The sequence below is a fragment of the Phoca vitulina genome, unplaced genomic scaffold (assembly GCF_004348235.1).
Source record: "Phoca vitulina isolate PV1807 unplaced genomic scaffold, GSC_HSeal_1.0 scaffold25, whole genome shotgun sequence".
NCBI classification, from domain to species: Eukaryota; Metazoa; Chordata; class Mammalia; order Carnivora; family Phocidae; genus Phoca; species Phoca vitulina.
The window spans coordinates 33708476-33722701 of record NW_022589728.1 but is presented as its reverse complement, the minus strand read 5'-3'; the positions used below and the strand labels follow the sequence as shown (position 1 = coordinate 33722701).

The 14226-nt window shown below is 37.3% G+C and overlaps 1 pseudogene; it reads right to left on the bottom strand.

Annotated features, from left to right (window-relative positions):
- Positions 1–11400: 11400 nt before the first annotated feature.
- On the bottom strand, positions 11401–12175 carry LOC116643198 (annotated as a pseudogene).
- Positions 12176–14226: the final 2051 nt, after the last annotated feature.

Here is a 14226-nt window from a genome sequence, read left to right as displayed (position 1 = left end):
ATCATTTATCAATTATCATTGATCAGGAAGACTTTTGGGAAGAGATGAGAAGGCGTACCCCCACCTCAGCTCCTCCTTATCCTTTCCTGATTTGTGGCCCCTGCCACTCAGAGCATCTCCCATCTCTGCGAGGTGCTAGGAGTAGTTACACTTACCCAGGCATGACCCTAGTTCCGGAGAGTGACCCTGGTTTCCCCTACCCTTTCCTTTTTTGTCCTCTTGCTTCCTGCCCACGGGACTCAAGGGGAACCCACTATGACCAACTAGACTGAGTAGAATTGTTCTGTCTGGCATAGCCACATAATCATTTTGGTAAAGGCTAACTCTTGCAGGGACAAGATAGGGCACCCAGGGAGGCGAAATCCACCGGGATAAGCCCCATGGAACCAGAAGCCGGAAGATCCCTTAGATAGACCTTGGTTCCCTTGCCCTACGTGGCCATTCCTTCACATAGGTGGTATAGCCAGTGTGTGTGTTGGGGGGGAGGGTCCTAGTAATGCCAGGGATAGGAGGAGTTGGAAACAGGAAAAAACAAACTGGGAGCTGTGCAGAAAAGAAGCTTAAAATCTGCACAAAAATCTCCTTAAGTCTTTGGCTAAATAATAAACTCTGCATGTAGGTCAAGACCCTATAAGATCTGGCACAGAACAGATATTCTGGAGCTGTGAGCTGAATGTAGATTCTGGAGGCCACACAATGCTTGGAAACATTGGAGTTTTGACCAAACAGAATATACAGACCTCAGTAAATACCCTGGTATTTAACTGAGGCTTCAGAAAAGCCAAGCTTTCATGTAAGAACTACTCTAGACTAGAAGTCAGCCAACTTTTTCTATAAAAAACCAAATAGTAAATATTTTAGTTTGCAGGCCATGCAGTCTCTGTTACAACTAATTGACTCTGCCATTGTAGAATGAAATCAGCCATGGACAATAAATAAATAAATAAGCAAGCATGGATGTGTTTCAATAAAACTTTATTTACAAAAACATTTGGTGAGCCAGATTTTGCCCAGGAGTGTAATTTATTGATCCTTCCTCAAAACCTTCTATAACAAAGCCTAAAAATGAAGCTTAAAATATCAGTATGCTTCATTAATAAATTAACTGCTTGTCAGATCTAAATTCAATGCTCTGAAGATAATAAAAAAACAGATTAACAAAAATATAGCACCCCAAATGTCCTACGTACAGAAAAATTACTAGACATACAAAGAAGCCTGAAAATGTGACCCATAAAAAAGAAAACAAATAGTTGGGTGCCTGGGTGGCTCAGTCAGTTAAGCATCTGCCTTCACCTCAGACCATGATCTCAAGTTCCTGGCATCAAGTCCTGAGTCAGGCTCCCTGCTTCACCTTCTGCCCCTTCCCCCACCACCCCCCCATGCTCGCTCTCTCTCGCGCGTGCAAAAATAAATAAAATCTTAAAAAAAAGAAAACAAATAGTCAATAAAAAGAGAGCTAGAGATTACGAAGATATCAGGATTGAGAGACAAAACTTTAAAATAGCCATTATTACTATGTTCAAGAATTTAAAGATTTTAAAGATTGCATAATAAGTGAACAGATGGGGAGTTTCAACAAAGAAATAAAAACTATTAAAAATACAAATTCTAGAACAAAAAAATTCAATATTTGAAGTTTAAAATTCACAGTGATTCACAGATAAAAAGATCAATGACTTGGTGACAGGACAACAGAAATTATCTAAGCCCAAGTAAAGAGAGGAAAGAGTCTAAAAAAAATGAACAGAGCCTCCATGACCTGTAAAAAAATATCACGTGTTTTATATTTTTGTGATTGAAATACCAGAAGAGAGGAGAGAGAGGAAGAATGAAGCAGAAAAATCCTTGAAAAGTAATGGTCACATTTATTACAAATCTGGCAAAAAATACTAACCTATAAACCCAAGCTCAACAATCTCCAAATAGAATTAGCACAAGAAAAACAAATCTATGCATATCAAATCTAATTGTTAAAATCAAAGATAAAGAAAAAATCTTCAAAACAACCAGGGCGGGGGGAAAGACACTTCATATACAAGGGATCGATGATAAAAAAAAATTACTACTTTCTTCTTACTAGAAATAATGCAAGCCTGGATACAGTGGAATGAGTTCTTTAAAGTACTGAAAGCAGAGGGAGCTGCTGATCTTGAATTCTACATCTAGTGAAAATATGTTCAAAATAAAAGTGAAATATATTTTTAGACAAACAAAAACTGAAAAAATTTGTTGCCCACAGACCTGTAGTATAAGAAAAATTTTTTTAATCTTCAGAATAAAGGAAAATGAAACATTTGCAAACCCAGATCTACAATAGAATAAAGAATGTGTGTAAATAATACAAATTTTTTCTTATGTCTTAATTTCTTTAAAACATAATTGAGGGGCACCTGGGTGGCTCAGTTGGTTAAGCATCTGCATTCGACTCAGGTCATGATCTCAGGGTCCTGGGATTGAGCCCCATGTTGGGCTTCCTGCTCAGCGGGGAATCTGCTTCTCTCTCCCTCTCCCTCTGCTCTTCCCCCTGCTTGTGCTTGCTCTCTCACTCTCTTTTCTCAAATAAATAAATAAAATCTTAAAAAAAAAAAAAATATAATTGATTGCTTATAGCAAAAATATAGCAACACATTGTAGGGTTTATATAAAAAATGGAAGTAAAAACAGCACAAAACATAAGAAGGGGTAAATGGAAGTATATTGTTGTAAAGTTCTTATGATGTAATATAATATCAATTTATAATATCAATTTTTTATATGATGTAATATAATATCAATTTATAATATCAACTTTTAGGTTATGATAAATAAAAGATAAATTTTATAATCCCTAGTGCTACCACTAAACAAACAAAAAATGTATATTTAAAAAAGCCAAGGTGAGACAAAGTGGAAGAGTAAAAATACAAAATTAATTTTTAAAAATGGCAGAAAAAAACAAAACAATAAAGAAAGTACAGATGGAACAAATAGAAAACAAACAACAAAATAGTAGAGTTAACCTCAAACATGCCAATAATACTAAGCATTCCAATCAAAAGACAGAAATTATCAGACTACATAAAAAAGGAAGACTTGACTCCAAGCTATTTACAAAAAAATGTCCATTAAATATAAATATACAAATAAGTTAGAGGCAAAATTAGAGGAAAATATGTATCATGCAAACACCAGTTAAAAAAAAAGTTGAGTGGCTAGGAAAATATTTAACAAAGTAGACTTCAAGATTAGTAGTATTAGTAGGATAAAAAAAACATTAATTAATGATAAAAGGGCCAATTCATCAGGAAGATACACTAATCCTTAATGGATATGTACCTAATATAGATATTTAAAGTGTACAAAGTAAAAACTTATAAAGTTGAATTGAGGAACAGACAAATCCATGGTTATAGTTGAAAATTTTAACATTCCTTTTTCGATAAGTGCTAGAAAATGGTGACAAAAAATGAGTTAAGGATATAAAAGATTGGAACAACACTATCAACTAATGTGACCTCATTAACATTTACAGAAACTACACTCAACAGTGCAGAATACATATTCTATTCAAGGGCGTATGAAACAAATACCAAGAGAGACTATCTTTTAAGTTATAAAATAAATAAATTTTAAAAGATGAAAATCATACAAGGCATATTCTTTTACCAGGACAGAATTAAATTAGAAATCAATAACAAAAAGATAATTGGAAAACACCCAAATATTTGAAAATCTAATAAACCACAGGTTGAAGAATAAATCACAAAGAAAATTACAAAGTATTTTGAACTGATAATGAAAATATAATATATCAAAATTTATGGGATATAGCTAAAGCAGTACTTAAAAGGACACTTATAGCTTTAAATGCTTATATTACAAAAGAAGAAAGGTATAAAATCAGTCACTTATGTTTCCACCTTAATATCTTTTAAAAAAGAAAAAAGGGACTTCTGGTTTCTAGTCCAGCATGTAAGAAGCTGGAAATTGGGGCACCTGGGTTGCTTAGTCAGTTGGGCATCTGGCTTCAGCTCAGGTCATGATCCCAGAGTCCTGGGATCAAGACCTGCATTGGGCTCCCTGCTCAGCGGGGAGCCTGCTTCTCCCTCTCCCTCTGCTGTCTTCTCCCCTCCACCCCCTCGCTGCAACCCCCCTCCCCGCCCCTGCCCCGCTTGTGCTCTCTGGCTCTCCCTCTGTCAAATAAATAAAATCTTTAAAAAAAAAAAAAGAAGCTGGAAGTCTCTACTCTGTCCTAAAAACAAGTAAAAAGCAGATCAAACTGAAAAAGCAACAATTCTTAGATCAATGGACAAAAATTACTAATAGCATAAAAGAAAAGGAAGTATCACTACAGGTTCCATGGATATTAAAATAATAATCAAGGAATACTATAAACGATTGTAAGCCCACAAGTTTGATAACCGAGATGAAATGAACCAATTCCATGAAAGACACAATCTGCCAAAACTCACACAAGAAAAAATATTCTGAATGGACCTATATCTATTAAAGATATTGAATCAATAATTAATAATCTTCTAAAACAGAAAGCTACAGGCCCAGGTGAGGCCACTTGTGAACTCTACCAAACATTTACAGATGAAATTATACCAATTCTCTACAATCTTTTTCAGAAGATAGAGGCAGAGGGAATACTTCCAAACTTATTCTATGAGGCCAGCATCACTCTAATATCAAAACCAGAAACAGACATTGCAAGTAAAGAATACTACAGATCAGGACGCCCGAGTGGCTCAGTTGGTTAAGCATCTGCCTTCGGCTCAGATCATGATCCCCAGATCCTGGGAATGAGTCCGGGGTCGGGGTCCTTGCTCAGAGGGGAGCCTGCTTCTCTCTCTGCTTGCCACTCCCCCGCTTGTGCTCTCTATTTCCCTCTCTCTCTGACAAATAAATAAAATCTTAAAAAAAAGAATACTACAGACCAATATTTCTCATGAATATGATGCAAAAATCCTCAACAAAATATTAACAAAGTGAATCAAATAATATATAAAAAGAATTAGCACAACCAAGTGGGATTTATCCCCAGTAAGCAAGGCTGGTTCAACATTCAACAACTAATCAATGTAATCCATCATATCAACAGGTTAAATCAGGAAACCACAAGATCTTATCAATAGATTCAGAAAAAGCATTAGACAAACTCTAACACTTATTCATGATAAAACTTCTCAGCAAATTTGAAGTAGAAGGGAACTTCTTCAAATGGATAAAGAATATCTACAAAAAAACCTCTGGCTAACATCATGCTTAATGTTGAGAACCTTGAGGTTTTCCTATTAAGAACAATCATAAGGCAAGGATATCTCCTACCACTACTGCATTCCAACTAGAAGTACTAGAAGTCCTAACTAAAACAGTAAGACAAGGAAAGGAAATAAAAGGTATACAGATTGAGAAGGAAGAAATAAAACTGTTTTTGCTGATGGCGTGACCATCTATTTAGAAAACCTGAAAGAATCAACAAATAAACTTCTAGAAAAAATAAGCAATTATAGCAGGATTGCAGTATACAGAGTTAATACACAAAAGTCAGTTGCATTCCTATATCCCAGCAATGAACCAATGGAATTTGGAAATTATAAACATAATGCCATTTACTTTAGCATTCCAAAAAATAAAATAGTTATAAATCTAACAAAATATGTACAAGATCTCTATGAGGAAAACCACAAAAACCTGATGAACAAAATCAAGAAAGAACGGAATAAATGGAGAGATATTCTGTGTTCAAGGATAGAAAGATTCAATATTGTCAAGATGTCAGTTCTTCTCAACTTGATTTATAGATTCAACACAATTTCAATCAAAATCTCAGCAAGTTATTTTATGAAAATTGACAAACTGATTCTAAAGTTTATTTGGAAAGGCAAAAGACTCAGAACAGCCAACACAGTATTGAAGGAGAAGAACAGAGTAGAAGGACTGACACTACCTGACTTCCAGATCACTATAAAGCTACAGTAATCAAGGCATTGTGGTATTGGCAAAAGAATATAGAAATAGATCAATGGTACAAAATAAAGAGCTGAGAAACAGACCCATATAACTATAGTCAACTGGTCTTTGACAAAGATCAAAGGCAAGACAATGGATCAAAGACAGTCTTTTCAACAAATGGTGCTGGAATAACTGTACATTCACATGCAAAGGAAAAAATTAATCTAAACACAGACATTACACCCTTCACAAAAATTAAATCAAAATGAACTGTAGACTAAATGTAAAACACAAAACTATAAAGCTCCCAGAAGATAACAAAGGGTAAAATCTAGATGACCTCGGGTTTGGTGATGACTTTTTTAAATACAGCACCAAAGGAATGATGCATGAAAGAAAGAATTGATAAGCTGGACTCCTTAAAAATTTCTGCTTTGTGAAAGACACTGTTAAGAGAATGAAAAGACAAGCCACAGACTGGGAAAAAAAATATTTGCAAGATACATAAATGATAAAAAACTGTTATCCTGGGGCACCTAGGTGGCTCAGTCAGTTAAGCGTCTCTGCCTTCAGCTCAGATTATGATCCCAGGGTCTTGTGTCAAGCCCCACCTCGAGCCTGGCCTGGAGCCCTGCCTCATTCTGCATGTCAAGCCCCACATGGGGCTTCCTGCTGGGCAGGGAGCCTGCTTCTCCCTCTCTCTCTGCTGCTCCCCTTGCTTGTGCTCTCTCTCTCTCTCTTTCTCTGTCAAATAAATAAATAAATAAATACTTTTAAAAAACCCTGTTATCCAAAATATACAAAGAACTTTTAAAATTCAGCAATGAGAAAACAAATAATCCAATTAAAAAATTGGTCTAAGACCTTAACAGATACCTCAGCAAAGAAGATATGCAAATGAAAAATAAGCATATGAAAAGATACTCCACAATGTAGGTCATCAGGTAAATGCTGATTAAAACAACAATGGGATATCACTGCATACCTATTAGAATAACCCAAATCCAAAACACCAGCACCAAATGCTGGCAAAAATATGGAACAATAGGAATACTCATTCAATGCTGGTGGGAATGCAAAATGGTACAGCCATTTTTAAAGACAGTTTAGAAGTTTTTCACAAAATTTAACACAATCTTATCTTATAATCCAGCAATTGCACTCTTTGGTATTTACTCAAAGGAGTTGAAAACTTATATCTGCACAGAAACCTACACATACGTAACAACAGATGTTTATCCATAGCAGCTTTATCCATAAATGCCCAAACTTAGAAGCAACCAAAATATCCTTGAATAAGTGAATGGGTTAAATAACTGGTACATCCAGACAATGAAATATTATTCAGCACTAAAAAGAAATGAACTACTGAGCCATAGAAAGACATGGAGGAAACTTAAATGAATATTAAAGTCAATCTGAAAAGGCTACACATTGTATGATTTCAACTATATAGCATTCTGGAAAAAGCAAACTATGGATGCAATGAAAGATTCCTGGTTGCCAGTGGTAAGGGTAGAGGGATAGAAAGGAATTGAATTCAATTGAATTAGCAGAGCAGGAGGATTTTTAGAACAGTGAAACTTTTCTGTTTGATACTATACTGATAGATACATGTCAAACATTTGTCCAAATTCATAGAATATACAACATGAAGAGTGAACTCTAATGTAACCTATGGACTCTGAGTAATAATGATGTGTCAATGTAGGTTCATCAGTTATAACAAAGATATCACTCTGGTGGGGATGCTAATATTGGAGAGGCTATTCATATGTGAGGGCATGGCATATATGGGAAATCTCTGTATCTTCTGCTTAGTTTTGCTGTGAACAAAGAACTGCTCTAAAAAAATAAAAATGAAATCTATTTTTTTAAAAGCAAGAACAAATTAAAGCCAAAGGAAGTTAAAAAAAAAAAAAAAGGAAATAGCAAAGATGAAAGCAAAAAGAAATGAAGTAGAAATTGACAAGTTAATAAAGCCCTAAAAATGGCTTTTGAAAAGATCAATAAAATTGAAAATATTATGATACCATTTTTATACTGGAATTTTTAAATCTTCATGTATCTTAATTTTTATATGTGATGGTTAATTTTATGTGTCAACCTGACACTAAGGGATGCCTAGACAGCTGGTAAAACATTATTTCTGGGTTTGCCTGTGCGGGTGTTTCTGGAAGAGATTCGCATTTGAATCAGTAGACTAAGTAAAGTAACTCACGTTCACCAATGTTGGTGGGCATTATTCAATCCACTGAGAGCCTGAATAGAACAAGAAGGAGGAGGAGGAATGAATCTGCTCTATGCTTGAGCTGGGACATCCATCTTCTCCTACACTAGGATATTGGTGCTCCTGGTCCTCAGGCCTCCCAACTCCAACTGGGATTTACTCCATTGGCTCCTCTAGTTCTCAGGTCTTTGGGTCTGGACTAGAACTATACCAATGACTTTCCTGGGCCTCTACCTTGAAGATGGCAGATCAAGGAGCTTCTCAGCCTCCATAATCATGTGAGCCCCATAATGTCCCTCATAATAAATCTATTTCTGTAAATCTGTATATAACCTATTACTTCTGATTCTCTAAAGAACCTGGGACTAACACATTATGTGAGTTAGATTAACTGTTCTCATCACATTTTCCTCACATCAGTGTGTTGTAATTTGTTACTAGTAAAAAATTATCAAATTTTAGAGGAATTTCTTATAATTAGAAATTATTCAAGTTTATTCCTATAATGTTATTCCCACTAAAATTCATTAGTAAATGTGTCTTACCTCTAGCTTTCCTAACAAACACTGTACACTGAGAGGCGTAACAATAAGGACTTATTTCTCATGGTTTTGTTTGCTGGGAAGTTCAAAATCAAGGAGCCAGCAGATTCAATGCCTAGCGAAGGTCCACCTTGTGGCTATATCCTCACATGGCTCAGAGAGAGAAGGTATTTCTCCTGTCTTTCCTTGTAAGGGTACTAATTCTATCTACGGAGGCTCCACCTTCACGGCCTAATTATCCTCCAAAAGGCTCATCTCTTAATCCTCCTAATTTTAGGGATTCAGGCTTCAACAGGTGAATTTGGGGGAAACACATTTAGTTCACTGCAGATAGGCTTTCCTGAAAGAGAAAAAAAACAGGTGACATCTTAAGTTATACTTTGAGAATTGTACATAAGCACTGATATCTCCATGGGAATATGTCCCAAATTTGGACATCACTTGTGATACTTGTTGAAGTAGAAGGGAAAAAAGTGAATCACTAAATTAGCCCAGCTAATGAAGTCCCTGTGTTAGAACATGGAAAGTTGTCAAAACAAAATTACTTGGAATAAAGTCACAGGACAGTGATCACAGGACATGATCAAAGGATTGAAGAAAACCAAGAGTCAGGTGTGTTGGCACTCACACCCGTTCCTGTGTGAGAATCCATTAGATCCTAGGCCCAAGTTTATAGAGTTCTTTCTGAAAATAAACTTTGTCCTTTAAGAGAAATGTTTTGTGTTTCACATGAATCTTTCTGAAAACTTCAAGTGATGAATTTACAAGTAGTGTCAAAATCTTTCAGGGTAATATAAATTAAATAGAATTATATTTCTTAAATTTATATTTCCTTTGTCTCATTTCTGACCATCCCACATATATTTTTAAGTTCTTTCTTTGAATGAGGAAGACCATGACAATTTTACCTATCCAATGCAGAGGTATTGGAAGTAGCCTTGTGTCTGAGCAAGGATTTGGTAAAATATATTATCAGGAGAAATTGCCAACCTTCCTAACTCCATGGCTATTTTCTAGAGCATATGCATCTTCTATTCATTCCACAGCAAATTTATGAAGTGCTTAGTATATGGTAGGCACTCTGCTGGGGGCTTGGGATGCATCACTGACGAAACAGATGTCTTTGCTAGCAAAGTTGAAGATTAATTTTCCCAAAGCAGAATTTCAATCATTTTATAAGCCTGCTTATAAACTTTCAGTAGTTCCCCAGCTTCTGCTTTAAAAACAAATTCCTCAATCTTTCATTAAGAGAGTCCAGAAGCTGGCTCAAGCTATCTTTCCATGTTTTTCTCCCGTTTTTCACTTTCCTTGAGATGATTTTACACTCCAGTCAGACTGGGAGATTCTTACCCTCCAGTTTTCACCTAACCAGAATACCCAGATGCCTTCCTTTTCTGCCATCTTCTTTAGTCCTTCCAGTCTTTATTTTTTCCTTCCTCCCTTCTGATTCTCTCTCCCTTCCTACCAAGCCACTCTGCTTCCTCAGCAAACATTAATCATGTGTCTACTATCTGCTGGACACTGTGCTAGGTGCTGGGGAGGTAAAGACAGTTTTCTCTTGTTTCTACTCATTGAAATATAAACAAGCAATGCTTGGATTTGAGCACAAAATACAAGTAGAACTTGGGTGAGGCAGAAAAATGTTACACAAATATCCTTCTGCCCATCTATTGGCTAGTGTCAAGCTATAAATTCCAAGAGAACAGCACTATGCATGTTCACTTTGTTTTTTTTATCCCCAGCACCTGGCACATTCCCTCTTATATGGCTGATGCTCAGTTAATAATTATTGAATGAATGAATGAATGAATGAATGAGACCTAACAATAAGACCACAAAATGACTTTAGAAGAAGAGTAACGGATGACAAAGTATTTGAGTTGCCCAGGTTCCATGAAGAGAGGGACCTCGGGAGCCTTTGAGTCAGAATTATAAAACCAGTTAAGAGCTGAGTCTCAAGTATTTTTGAATTGTCACCCCTCTGAACTATCCCTAAACCTGGTAAGGATTGGGAGAGAAAACATTTATTTTAAAGGTATGCTTTTTGAATCCAGGGACAAAAAAAAATTTTTTTTCAGGTGTACTTCCTTTTATCAGGCAATGAATATCACATCCATTTCCCTCTTTCACTTATTTGCCAAGAAACTCAGCTAAACAGTGCTCAACTCAACTCCCTCTGAGCCTCAACTGTAAATGCAGAGGCGGATGTCTTTCCCATTGGGGTCTAGTGAAGATTAGATGTGATAACTGATGGCAAGAGCACGGTTCATGTTCAATTACATAGGAGAAACTCACTGAGGGCCGCTTCCTTAAATACCCCAGAGACGCTTTATACTCCTGCTGTTTCAGAGATAGGACCAACTTTTTATAGGTTCTAATCATGTGATAGTAGCATGTCATACAATGGTAAGTGGCTGAAAATCCTTGCTCTGTCACATCTCTTTGTTTCCTGTCCTATAAAATAAGTATAATATTAGTATTTACTTTATAGGGTTATAAAAATGAGTTAACAGACATAAGAGCCTTGGTGAACATTCTCAGCACAGACTCTTTTTTTTTTTTTTTTTTTTGGTTTCACAATTTTTCAGTTCATTTCAGTAAAAACATAATATAAAAGGCATTGCCAGCCTCTTCCCCTCCTGGGGATGATCCATCTAGCCTGTCAGTCTGGGCCGCTCCGGTGGTTCATAGCTCATCATGCGATATGTGCAGGGTATGGTCACATAGATCTGTTCGCTTACTACAAAGTTTGCTTTTAACATTGTCAGCCTCTCGTGAAAAGAATTCAGTGAGTTCGTCCTCACATTCCTTCACAATGCTCTTACACGCAAACTTGAGAGTACCACTCCGTACTGATGTCCGTATCAATCTGGATTCCCTGTAGGTCCAGTTCACTGGATTCTCCACTCCGGCCCACTACACGTATGTAGTTCTTGCGGTGAGTGGAAGGGTCAATCTGTTCCCCATACTCCTTCATCTGGTCACATACCTCCTCTAGCAGCTCTGTGAGGTGGGCCCCTGAGCGAGCATAAGGCACCTCCACCACTGGCTGGCTGCCATCCGGATTAATTCGGAAAGAGCCCATCTGAATGGTCTTCTTGGGATCCACCTGGGCTATTTCCCACTCTAGTTCAGCCACCAGAGCCCTGCAAGCTCCACAGTGTAGATCCTGGTTCCTCCGGGCCCAGGCAGTTCCCAGCAGGGCCCCCAGAAGCAGGGCCAGACAGCCCCAGCCTTTCATCTTTAGCGTAACGGGGTTGCTCCACCTCTGCTCCCAGGGCCGCCACCGTGGCCCAGGCGCTCGAGGACGCCCGGACTCTCACTTTAGCTCCGGCCCCTCGCACCTGGCTGCTGGGGAGCGGGTCTGTCCAGGCTTCTCCAGAGCGCTCCGGCGCTTTCCAGGCACGGGTGCCCCAGCGACTGCCTGACCCAGCTCCCTGCACTCTAATCGGGCGCCTAAGCAGGGCTCTGATGCGCTGCGGTGCGAGCCGTGAATATTGACTCATGTAACATTCTTGGTTGTAATCAACCCAGAGCCTTCATAGCTGAACAGCATAAGGATTAAGAGCAAGATCACTCAGATCAAGCTGCTTGAGGTCATTTCTTAGGTCTACTAGTTTTTACTTTCTTTGTGAACTCAAGCAAGTTAACGTCCCTGAGTTCAAATTTCCTTATTGCTAAAATGAAAATGCTAACAGTACCCATATTATAAAGCTTTGTGAAGTTTAAACTAAATAATTGATCTGACACTTAAAACAGAATCTGGCACATAATTAAACACCCGGTGTTTCTTCTTATAATGAAAAAGTGTATGCCTCAAGGTATTCATGGTCCAGTAGGAGAGAGAGAAAGAGAAATGTAACAAATAATTACAACATAACATGGTAAGTGCTGATAGACATAACTATACTTCGCAATCGGAGTATGAAACTGATTTATTTATGTGGAACATTAACTAAATTACCACCTAACTGGTAAAGTTAACACAGTGTATTTACTCTGGGATACTACTACCATCATTTAATTACCTGATTGGAATAACAAATATTGACAAAGAAAAGGAAACCCCACTAGAGAAAATAAGCATTCTCTTAATGAGATGGCTTTGTTTTGATCATAAATGACTTCGATGTATTTCATTTGTTCTAGGTTTTCCAAAAGATTGTTCAACTGTGATAATAACAGTGGATCTGGCTCTTACTTCATAAAGGCAGAAAATGTGCTTAATTAAGATTGCACATCACAACAGCCCCCTGTAAATGTGCTATTTTCACAGCTTGCTTCACACCTCTTCTACCAGCACCTGGTAATTCTTTGTGTATCTTTGTCCTCCAGGAAAAAAAAAAAAAAAGAAAAACACTGTCATCATCTCAAGCTGTGTCTAAATAGGTTGCATACACCCAAGAGTTCTGTGCTATTTCTTCACACTCATCAATCCCATCTGCCTACCCTAGTCCTTTTATTCTTTCCATTTTTTCCTATGGCTATGCTGGAAATATCAAAGAGCAGATATCACTTTGTATGAATATATTATTAGGATATGAAGTCAGGAATGTTTAAACCGAAGCCATCAGAACCAAAGTAAGCCTGATAACTTGTTGGGGTCTTACAGTAGTGGTTCAGGACTGTTATTACATAAAGTAGTAATTACTGCACCTGGTTCTGCATATATGCAGATTAGTAGAACATTCTAGTTAATAGAGTTCCGAACATTTGAAAATATAAAAGACTATGCTTGATTTCTCTATTGTTCTGCTTGTGCCTTAGCTTTTCGGTTGTTTTTTGCTTCAGATTTAGTTTGAAATATGATTTCCTTACCCTTTCTTCCCCTTGGAGAGCAATGTAGAAGCTTATAGTTACTGTTCATGTGAGTAATAAGAGATATAATATCCAACCAAATCACACCAAAACTCCCTTCCTTCTCCAGGCCAATGAAAGACTTCATGTCCCAGAATTATCTTGCCAGGACTGAAAGACTATTGCCACTTCAAATAATGACCTGAATCTCAAAGGGAAAAAAACTTACTTTCTTAAAGAGCTTAATGTTAGTCAATTTTGGCTCATTTATGAAGAGAAGTCTTGAGAATACACTTGCCCTTAAGCGTAAGTAATATTGAATAATAAAGAAATTACATGGTAGTGATTTTACTGTCATGTTGGTTGGAGTCTTTTTCCATTCTTCTGCCCTTCTTTTCTTCATTAGCTCCGAGAGCAGGATCCATGTGGTATCACAACATCTGCCGGCCACTGCAGCCCTACAACCTTCCAAATGCACATGCAGTAGAATTCCAGCTTCTCAATGACCTGAGTTGAGTCACGTGGGCAGGTTGGTATAATGCCCACTTGACTTAGGCATGGATAACACGCTCTTCCCTGAGCTTTATGACTGTGCACTGGGAAAGGATGGCTTACATGGGAAATTTAGGGTGTTATTAAACAAGCAAAAAAGATGAAATGGGATAATAGGCAGCCATAACACAACAAATGTCATCTAGTGGTAAGTGGTAACAT